The sequence below is a fragment of the Miscanthus floridulus genome, chromosome 5, assembly GCF_019320115.1.
Source record: "Miscanthus floridulus cultivar M001 chromosome 5, ASM1932011v1, whole genome shotgun sequence".
NCBI classification, from domain to species: Eukaryota; Viridiplantae; Streptophyta; class Magnoliopsida; order Poales; family Poaceae; genus Miscanthus; species Miscanthus floridulus.
The window spans coordinates 585,805-597,599 of record NC_089584.1 but is presented as its reverse complement, the minus strand read 5'-3'; positions in this window follow the sequence as shown (position 1 = coordinate 597,599).

Here is an 11,795-nt window from a genome sequence, read left to right as displayed (position 1 = left end):
ACGATGGGTACGATGACCACCGACTAGGTACAGCCCAACCAGGCAGGTATACAGTCCTACCCACTATGGAATGGAAGCCATGACAAGGGTCTCAGCATAGAGGCCGACCAGGCCTGTTGAAAGCCCAGACCCTAATGATCGGGGTCATGTCCCTCAGTCCCAAGAAACGACCAGATGAACAACGACCCAGGGTAGCTACCTGCTACGGTTATGACACCTTAGGGAACCTAGAAGCAGCAACGAAGACCATGATGGACACCACGATGCACAGGGTAGCTGACGAACCACCGAAGTGCCTACAGTGCCCGCCATGGTCGGCATAGTAGCACCACGTCTCGCTCCACCGCAACGTGGCCACAAGACCATGATGACGGCCATGCCCGGGCAAGCACCAGAAGACGGCATAGCTTGCAAGCCAAGTTACCTAGGACCTCCCTTAGGCTCTCGACCCTTCGGTCGAGGGAACCTCCTCTTTGTAACAAGCCCTGGCCTTGAACTCTATATAAGGGCAACCAAGGCTCCCATCTCAGGGATCTTCACACTCTTCATCCTCTACCATTCCATCCATAGCAGTAGCGCTCCTAGAGCTTCCCATCAGGCAGCCCCTCGTCTAGCATAGGTTCTACAACCTCTTTCACCCTTCTTGCACCCCCAATTATAAGAACTTCAGAGCATTCAAGCGAGAAACATGCACTCAATCTTCTCTGAGACTGGACATAGGGCTCCCGCCTAAACCAATATAAATCCTCATATCCATTGGATTCTACCATCATCTTCCTAGAGCAGTGTGGCAATTGTATAAATTTACTAGTCTAGTTTATGAAACACCGACAATTGGCATGCTAGGTAGGGGATAGTCGCGCACTCTTGACTATTGAGAAGGAAGCGATGGCTCCCTGCACTCGCATCGAACTCGCTCTTAGCATGGCCCTCAGTGGGCACATTTGATTCAGAAGCCTTGAGTTCACCGATATCAACGGGCCAACTCCCATCAATGGTCTTATCCCTGGTCAAGCTCTGCACTTTGGGGACCTAGACTTCATAGCCAACCGCCTGGGTCAGCTATGGCTAAGCGAAGAGAATGCGGCTCCACCACACATGTCAACGCTTGATCATGGGCCGACGCAAGCTAGAGGCGCGGTTGTTGATTCTGGTATGCTAGCATGCATAATCGACACATACCTCGAGGCAACCCCTGTGCTAGAGCTAAGCCGACGTGTGTTTTATGTGTTGGCAAACACTTTCGCCCAATTCTCTAGAGGTGGGCCCTTGCTGCTAGAGGCTGAATTTTAGAACCCCAGTACTCCACTACCCTTCGAGATGAGGGACATGATCGCTCTCTTTGAGTGAGAGTTGGCCAGATGCAATGGCCGCACAACAACGCCAAATTCCCCTGGGTTCGTGGGGATGGTGGAGCGGGACCCAAAGTCCCTCTACTACCTCTTACTGGTAACCCTAGAGAACACGGACTCCAAGTCCAATTTTGAGGGAAGCTACCCTATGATGAGGGAATGCAACATGTTGCACCTCTCGGAGGATGGGGCAGTGCCGGTGGAAGACGCAGAGGACAATGCCTACCCAATTCCTCGCACCCTCGGGGAACAGGCTGAGTACGACCAGGACTGCCTAGAGCGAGCTAGGGCATGAGAAGCGGATCAGGCCGAAGCACACCGTGACCACAGGTGCGCTCACCCTCAACACCTTGATGCTGAGGGGGCATGGGCACGAGCACGCCATGTTTATGACTAGATCCAATAGGGCAAAATGGAAACACCAGTTTTCCCTCGAGCCAGCCAAAATGTCACAACAACTACCATGATCATGCGAGTGGCCCTTGAACCCTCAACCAATGAGGGAAAGCACGTCCATCAAGAGCTGCGGGGCCTACAAGAAAGCGTGATGGTGCAGCAGGCCCAAAGCTCCATGGAGAGGTGGCACCCAAAGCCAGCTTTGTGCACATCTCATTGGCACATGGTGCCCCCGAAGGGTACCATGCGATGAGCATGCTCCTACCACCACGTGTCGAGCGCGCTTTGACTAGACAATGACAACACAACACATGGGCGGGAACCCTCCCCACCACATAGCCATCATGTCAGAAATCACAATGCCCATCCAACTCAAGGCATCAGGCGCCCTAGGCCCAACCAGGCGGGCAAAGTCCCACTACACTATGGCGACAACGACCCAAATAACCATGGCCAGCACCCTAGGGTGCGAAATGCTTGACGTAGCCCAAGCCCGGATACCTGTGGACCACAGGAGTTCACAAAAAGGATCCGACAAATGCCATTCCCAGTGTGCTTCCGTGTGCCGCCAAACATTGTGAAGTATTCCGAGACATCAACCCTACCGTGTGGCTAGAGGACTTCCGTCTCACCTATCAAGCAGGCAGGGATGACGATGACCTCTTCATCATATAGTACCTACTACTCTACCTCGTAGAAAGTGCCTGAGCATGGCTCGAGCATCTCCCTGCGAACAACATCTATTCATGGACAGACTTGAAGAGCATCTTTGTGGGAAACTTTTAGGGCACGTACGTGCGCCCTAGGAATTCCTAGGATCTCAAGGCCTGCAAGCAAAGGGTGGGAGAAACTCTATGCGAGTACATCTGCCACTTTTCCAAGCAGTGCAACGAGCTTCCCGACATTGTGGATGTGGACGTGATAGCTTTGGCACGACCAACGAAGCACTCATCCATGAGCTCGAGCACTACAAACTATGAACAACATGGGAGTTGCTCGACCTCACAACAAGTCACACCTCTAGTGAGGAGGCCATTCATGCAATCTTCTGCAAACACACGGGCAAGGCGCAAGACGAACCCATAGATGGGGCTAAAGACCACAATCGGTGAATAAATGGCAAGCAGGATAGTTGGAGTCTCTGAGACAGTGAGTTTAGCATGGCCATCGATAGGGTCCATAAGAAGAATACTAGCAAGCTTAGCCATGTTGGCTTTGACAAGATAGTCAAGATGTTGTGTCACAATCATGGCTACTTAGTCAAGGACACACTCGAAGAGTGCGACCTCATCAAGTGCTACTTTAGTGGCGACTACAAGATGACTAGCATAGGTGCGCCATCTGGGCCCGCTGACAACGAAGAGAAGGGGGATGCGTATCCTGACCCAAGAGGGTGCCTCATGATCTTCAGCGGACTGATGGCATATGAGTATAGACACTGGTAGAAGCTCATAGCTAGGGAGGTCAATGTGGTCGCCCTGGACGAAGCCATCCCAGCTTTCCTAAAATGGTCAGAAATCACGATCACCTTCGATAGAAAGGATCACCCCGACCATATTTCACAACCAGGATGCTTCCCCCTCATCGTTGACCCGATTATCGGCAAGACCCGTGTGTCTTGAGTCCTCATGGATGGCAGGAGTGGCCTTAACCTTCTCTAAGCTTAGACCTATGATGCCATGGGGCTCTCATAGTTGTGGCAGAACCTCCTAAGTTATAGGGTCCACATGCACCTGTCACTATCCGACGACCATTGACATCTATGCATATGTTTCCATGAACTTAAAAAGACTGTCGGGTGTCCTCGGGGAACCCTGAATCATCCACGATTTCCGAGCAGGATCACGTTACAGAGTCATTGCAGTATTACAACATTTATTCAATTAACGACACCAGAGTAAAATAGCGGAAGACTTACGATAACATAGTTTACAAACCAGTTGTTTCAAACCTTACAAACTAAGTTCGATAATTATTACAAACCAAGGTAGTAGTGGAGTGGCATAATTAACATATACATTACACACAAATTAAGCATCCTGCCCAAGGATCACACATTTACTTCTCATCATCAGAACGAACAATAGTCATGCAGCACGATCCAAAACAGATCTACTCATGAGGCTCATCTGCAATAAGGGGTCAATGAACCCTGAGTACAAAAGTACTCAACAAGACTTAACCGAAACAAAATTGAGAAGACTCAGGAATGCGGGCTCAGGGATTCAAGGTATAGCTTTAACAATAATCAAAGTTCTTTTGCGTAAAAGCTCTTTAACAAAATTCTTTATATAGAAAACTTCATAAAATCATATACAAAGCTGACACGATCCATGTTGAGATCATGAAACTTCATATCCAACACCTTCACAAGCCTTATTCGAGTTTCGGTTATTAGTACTACGATGATGAACAGAGAAGTGAGTCTCCATAACCGAGGAGCAATGATGATTTGAACCGATTAAAAACCCAGCTGGGGATTCTAGACCACACGACATATGCAGGTCCCCGACCTATATATACCAACCTACCCTCGGATCCTCTAAAACAAGAACGGGTCGGCGCCACCCGAGAATACAGTACTCTACTAATCCAGCCTATTGCCACGTGGGTACACGCTATTCCCACCATCTCTCCACTCCCAGTGCGTGAGTAGCCATTCTTGTAATAGAATAGCCAAGTTAAGGCTTACCGGAGTATGTGGTTAGTACTACAAAGTCTCACCGCACACAGTTCAACAACGGTACGGGCCTTAATCGACACAGGCGGAAAGAACCCGCTCACAAGACCTCCATGTCTTGTGGCTCACACACACCGAGTCCGCCCGGTCTAGATTTATTACTCCACCTTCCCATATCACATGATAACATAAGTTAAACAAATCCCGTTTAAAGTTCGCAGGTGACAGGTAATCACCTGACTTCATCGTTCTACGCATAGCTAAGCAAGACTAGGCATATACGAATTTAAAACTGGTAATATGGTAAATATGGAATAACAAGGTTGGTAATGCACCAATTAGGCTCTTACTTAACTCCTAATCACTTAATGCAGTAACGGAAAGCAAAAGCGAAATTAATTTGTAAAACACAAGGTAGGGTTGTATGCATCCGGGGCTTGCCTTCGTTGACGGAAAAGTCCGGTTCCTGCGACGTTACACAAGTATTCGATCCGACCTCAACAGACGGATTAACCTCCTCCGCAACTTGATTAACTACCACGTGTTCACCTTCGTTCACTACACGTAGTAACAATGCCATGTTTAACATGATGCGGAATACGAAACATGATGCTCGATGATGGATGCAAAAATTAACAATTCGAATACAACCTTCCTTCGTGGTACGGTTACAAGTCAAACTACCCAATTCTTTTTCGTACTACTTATATCAATTGCCAAAGATCATTACCAACTAATGACCCAAGGACATCACTCAATCAAAAATTCAATCAAAACCTAAATCATTAAAAGTTACTATTTGCTTTTATGAATTAATTATTTAATTAAGAATTATGAAATAAATCAACTTGTTCTAATTGAGCTCAAATTGTTTTTAGTAAAGGTTCATCACATGATAAGTAAGTGGCAAAACAAATTTCATAATTTTTGGACAATTAAATAAGCCTAGAAAAGTTATGGAAATCTATTTATTAATAAATTGAGCAATTTTCATTATATTCAAAAAGTACTGTAAATCAATATTTCATATTTTTCCTAAATAATATTCATCACAGAGAGGTCACACAAAAAATTTCATAATTTTTGGAGCTCTAAATAAATCTACACAAAAATAACAAATTACAGCACTATTCAATCATTTTTGAAAAAGGAAAAATTCATTTTCAAATCACCCACTCACACAAACAACTCGGAAAAGAACCTAGAGCTCACACAAACAACTCGAAAAAGAACCTGGAGCTCACACAAACAACTCGGAAAAGAACCTAGAGCTCACACAAATAACTCGGAAAAGAACCTGGAGCTCACACAAACAACTCGGAAAAGAACCTGGAGCTCACACAAACAACTCGGAAAAGAACCTGGAGCTCACACAAACAACTCGGAAAAGAACCTGGAGCTCACACAAACAACTCGGAAAAGAACCTGGAGCTCACCCCAAACGCACTGGAGCATAAAGCTAGATCGGAAGAACAACGTATGAGTGGTTCGACGTGCGCAGGAAGCACTAGTAGCTCACCCCGAGCTCGATGGAGCAAAGAACGGGCTGGAGAAGCAACGTTGAAGCAGGTCGACGATCCGAGCAACCACGGCGGAGCAAAACGTCGATGGTGGCGGTGCTCCGGCGACTGCGGTGGACAAAACGAAGAGCGCTGGCCACGATGGCGCAAGCACGACGGTGAGGTTGCTGGCTACGAGGAAGAAAGGCGCGCACAGCGGGTTCCTAGCGAAATCAGGCACCAAGACTCGGTTGGCTAGGTGCGCAAGGAGTAGGTGGAGCTGGAACAAGCTTTACCGAAATGGTGGAGGCACTACGGCGATGGCAAACGTACGACAGAGCAGCGATGATGGCGACTGGAAAACAGAGGAAAGTGGAGAAAAACGACGACGGTGAAGTCCTTATAGAGCGGCTCAGAAGCAAGAAGAAGCCATGCAGGAGCCTTTCCCGTGCCAGTGCGAAGCCAAAGGCGGCCACCGTCGCGTCTGGAAGCAGAAGGAAGACCGTAGACGGTGAGTTGGCCACCGCGGTTACTGTTCATCAAAATTACCAAAACTGCCATTCAATTTAAAAATCCAAATTACTCCCAAATTTATGTAACAACTCAAAAATCTCCAAAAATAAAAGTTGTTCCAAATTTAAAGTTCTACAACTTTGCTTTTATAACCATACCCAAATTCTTTCTACATTTTGAAATGCAAATTTGAATTCAAAAAGGAAACATTTAAAGAATCTCGCATTTTCAAATTACTTCAAATTTTTCATAACAACTTTGAAAACTCCAAAAACAAACTTTGTATAACTTGTCAAGCTCTACACTTTTGCTTTTAGGCTCAACCCCAAAATATACTTAGATTTTGAAATGAGTTTTCAGGGTAGAATTTCAATACTGAAAATCAGAGTTTTCGGAAATTCAATTCAATACAAAGAATTTTAACTCAATTCAAGCCATACAAGTCAACACATGTAACATAAAGGTAAACTTGTTTTAGTGTATGCATATCAAAATTTTTACTAACACATAAATGATGTGCTATGCATATGATGACATGGCATGTTTTAGTATTTAAACACCCGAGGTGTTACAATAGTCAGCTATACGACCGTCTGACACTTCGTTCTATGAAGTCAAACCCGAGCTCCAAGCCATCCCCTCGGTCAGGTTGACTTACCCATAACATTCGGGAGTCAAGCCAGCTTCCGCACAGAGATGCTCACCTTTGAGACAGCGAACTTTCCAAGCACCTACCACACCATCCTAGGCTGGCCATGCTATGCCAAGTTCATGGTCATCCCCAACTACACCTATCTAAAGCTCAAGATGCCAAGCCCTCGCGGGGTCATCTCCATAGGGCGTGACCTTTAGTAGGCCCACCGCTACAAGCGAGAGAATTATGACATCATGACCACCGCATGCCAGACCATGGGGGCTCAGCCCAAATACGATTTCCCTGCGTGGTAGGGGAGCACATGAAGGTCACCCTCTATGACCTCGACCATAGCGCACGCCAAGGCAGGCGACAACACGGCTCGACGATGGCATGATCGGCAAGCATGAGAGGGATCGCAACATAGTGTGCTCCATGATTTGTCGAGCCCTAAGCCCTAGGCCTTGCCATGTTAGACACTGCGAGAGATGAAGTCCACGGCCTGTGGCTTTGAAACTTGGTATTTGCATCAAGGCTGGTCCCAGCCCACTAAAAATTCTATACATGATCATCAATAAGTCCTTTCTGTACCCAAAGATCGCGACACGTCCTAACAAGTGCGTGCCAAGGTGATGCTCTAATGATGCATGCACCCCCAAGGGACCTGTGTCGATCAGCACGTGCCTAACGACACGGCTCACTCACAGGGGCTAAACTATGGCATACTACACATCGATGCTCGCTAAAAAAAATCATCATGACCTATAGAAAAGAGAACGACACCAGGTGCGCTGCCGCTGGACCACTCCTATGACGCTAAGGTCACAAAAATAGAGCCATTGAAAGGTCCTAATATGGCCTAATCATTGTCACTATTGTTGGGACAATCTGCTACAACATGATCGGGGCTCTTGCAATTATAGCATCTTCTCACATATTCTTTGCTTTTGGTGTGATCTCTTCTATTTCTTGCACCATAGCCCTTCTTCTTCATGAATTTACCCATCTTGCGCACAAATAGAGCCATAGCCTCATCATCAATGTCACTAAGATCCTCATCATCACTTGATTCTTTCTTGGACTTGCCCTTGTTCTTGGATGATGAGATAGCCTTGAATGCTACACTCTTTTTCTTCTTGTCTTCATCTTCCTTCTTGTCATCCTTGTCAACCCCTTCCCTTTCCACACGGTATGTCTCTTGTGTCATGACATCACCTAGTACTTGGTTAGGGGTAACCTCCTTCAAATTGCCTCTTATGATAAGCAATCTCAACATCTCAAATCTTGGAGGTAAGCACATCAAGAACCAATAAGAGACATCATCATCATTCATCTTTTCTCCCAAAGCTTTCAAGTCATTGACAATAACTTGCAATCGATTGAACATCTCCGGAATGCTCTCATCTTCCTTTATCTTGAAGCTTGTCAACTTGTCCTTGAGAATATATAACTTGGCACTCTTCACTGCTGGTGTGCCGTCATATGTTTCCTCCAATCTCTTCCACACTTCATTAGCTCTCTCACAATCCTTGATTTGCTCAAACACCTTAGAATCAATGGCATTATATATGGTATTGAGAGTCATTGTATTGCATTGCTTGTTGGTCTTGTCTTGGTTGGTGAGATTGTCGGGATCAATGATAGCATAGTCACTCTCAGTCACATCCCATACTTGATCATTGATTGAACCAAGATACATTCTCATCTTTCTTTTCCAATAATCATAGCTTGGGCCATCAAAGAATGGTGGTTTGCTCCCCACATGGTTGAACACAACTTGAGCCATAATTTGACACCGAGGTTGTTAAGCCTTCAATCAAATGGTGACCACGGCTCCGATACCACTTGAAAGGTCCTAATATGGCTAGAGGGGGGGTGAATAGCCTATTTAAAAATCTACAAACCAACTAGAGAAATTTGATTAGTATAATAAATAGCGAAATGCAAACTTGCTCTAGCTCTACAAGGGTTGCAAGCCACCTATCCAATAATTCTAGTTGCTATGATCACTAGACACATAATTTACTAAGTCACTACTCACTAAGAGCTCTCACACTTGCTACACTAAAGAGCTCCACTAGATGAACTTAAGCTACAAAGCAAGCTCTCAATTCTAGCTACACTAAAGAGCTTACTACAACTAGTTTGCAGGTATGTAAATGAGTAAGTAAGGTGATTATACCACCGCGTAGAGGAGTGAACCAATCATAAGATGAATAGTAACTCAATCACTGGGAGAATACCAAAGGGCAAGAGACAACCAATTTTCTCCCGAGGTTCACGTGCTTGCCAACACGCTACGTCCCCGTTGTGTCGACCAACACTTGGTGGTTTGGTTGCTAAGAGGTGTTGCATGAACCTTGTCTACACAATTGGACAATGAAAGAACCTACCCACAAGTGGGGTAACTCAATGACACGAGCAATCCACTAGGGTTACCTTTCGGTGCTCCATCGGGGATGGCACAAGTCCCCTCACAATCACTAGAGATGGCCACGAACAATCACCAACTCATGCCAATCCTCCTCCACTGCACCAAGCCGTCTAGGTGGTGGCAACCACCAAGAGTAAGAAGCGAATCTGGCAGCGAAACACGAACACCAAGTGCCTCTAGATGCAATCACTAAAGCAATGCCCTTGGATTCTCTCCCAATCTCACAAAGATGATGAATCAATGATGGAGATGAGTGGGAGGGCTTTGTCTAAGCTCACAAGGTTGCTATGTCAATGCAAATGGCCAAGAGAGTGAGCTTGAGCTGGCCATGGGGCTTAAATAGAGATCCCCCATGAATAGAGCCTTTGGCTCTTTGTACCCTAAAAAGTCAAGGCGATCGGACGCGCCGGTCAGATCGACTGGACATAGGACCCCAGCGTCTGATCACGCGATGCACGCCACGTGGCCCTTGCTTCAAATGTTGATTGCCTGATCTCAATGATCATCAGTACATTTCAGTCATGACCGGACACATTGCTCAAAGTGACCGGACGTAGGACCCCAGCATTCGATCATTTCCAGTAAGGTTCCACTCGTGATCGGACGCGTCAGTTTGATCTCGATCGGACGCAGGACCCCAGTGTCCGGTCACTTCCAGTAAGGTTCCACTCATGACTGGACATGTTCGGTCATGCTCAACCGAACACGCCCAGCGTCCGGTCACTCATCGTTTCCTCTATGCGCCACCACATCAACACGACCGGATGCTGAACAGTGTTCAGCTAGAGTTCGGTCGCCTACATCCATTCAAGAGACCGAGGGCAGCCTTCACTGCGCCACTGACCGAACGCAAAACCCCAGCGTCTGGTCACCACGTGACCAGCATCTGGTGCACTCTGTGAAACCCTATCATTTCTGTATAGGGCACCGGTGGTACCATCGGACTATCCGCACTCTACGAGCGGACACTCCACTGGTGAAGTTTTGAACCCTTGCTCCCAAGTGCTAAACACAATGTGTATCACCTTTGTGCTTGTGTGTTAGCATATTTTCACAAATATTTTCAAGGGTGTTAGCTTTCCACTAGATCCTAAATGCATATGCAATGAGTTAGAGCATCTAGTGGCACTTTGATAACCGTATTTCGATACGAGTTTCACCCCTCTTATTAGTATGGCTATTGATCCTAAATGTGATCACACTCTCTAAGTGTCTTGATCACTAAACCAAAAAGCTCCTATCAATTTCACCTTTGCCTTGAGCCTTTTGTTTCTCTTTTCCTTTTCCAAGTCTAAGCATTTGATCATCACCATGCCATCACCATCATCATGTCACGACCACCATTGCTTCACCACTTGGAGTAGTGCTACCTATCTCATAATCACTTTGATAAACTAGGTTAGCACTTAGGGTTTTATCAATTCACCAAAACCAAACTAGAGCTTTCAGCCGCACCTAGCTAGACTACACGGGTTGATCCCTAGGCAAGGCCACGGCCACGATGTTCAAATGCACAAGATCAACAGCCGACATGCAAAAGAAAAAGAAACACATGACACAAGCTAAAGGGTTGCATTCATCGAAGGACCCTAGGTACAACCTAAGGCCCCTGACCACCATCGCGGAGGATATCCTCCATGTTTATAGTGGACACGATGGCGGCAGCAATAGCAGTGAAGCCGCCAACTAGCTCCGCTTGCTCCACCTGGCTAGCATGATCTGGAAACCTAGGCGCCACATAACGAAAGTCTTGGCCGATGCAAAGTTGAATGGTGGCCAGAGCAATGCCGACCCCCTATTGGATTCTGGCCACCATCGTGCATTCATGGTCCTCCATCAGAAGAACCTCTCAGAGGCAAGCCTCCTCTGTCTCGTGGAGGGAAGCCGCTAGCTGCTCCTCCAATGCTGGTGAGAAGAAGGCAGGAAGGTCAGGGACGACGAACAATGAACGGAACAACAAGAAATAGAAGCATCCTTACCCACGATGCAGGCCCAGGCGGTGGCAGCCGCCGCTCAAGGGCCACCCAGACGGCCTCAAGATAGCGCTCTAGCCGGCTCACCTCATGGGTGGCATCGGAGAACCGCTAGCGAGCCTCATTTGCCTCATGGATGAGCTCATGGAACTCACACCGATCATCCGAGGAAGATGATGACGAGCTCAACCCCCCAGTGGGTGGGGTCATGGTGCAAGCAACATCGATAATGCCTGTGAGCGCGGCACGGGAGGCAGCCCTACAGGCAACACAAGATCAACATAGGTCAGACCCTTGAACTCAAGAATCATCCA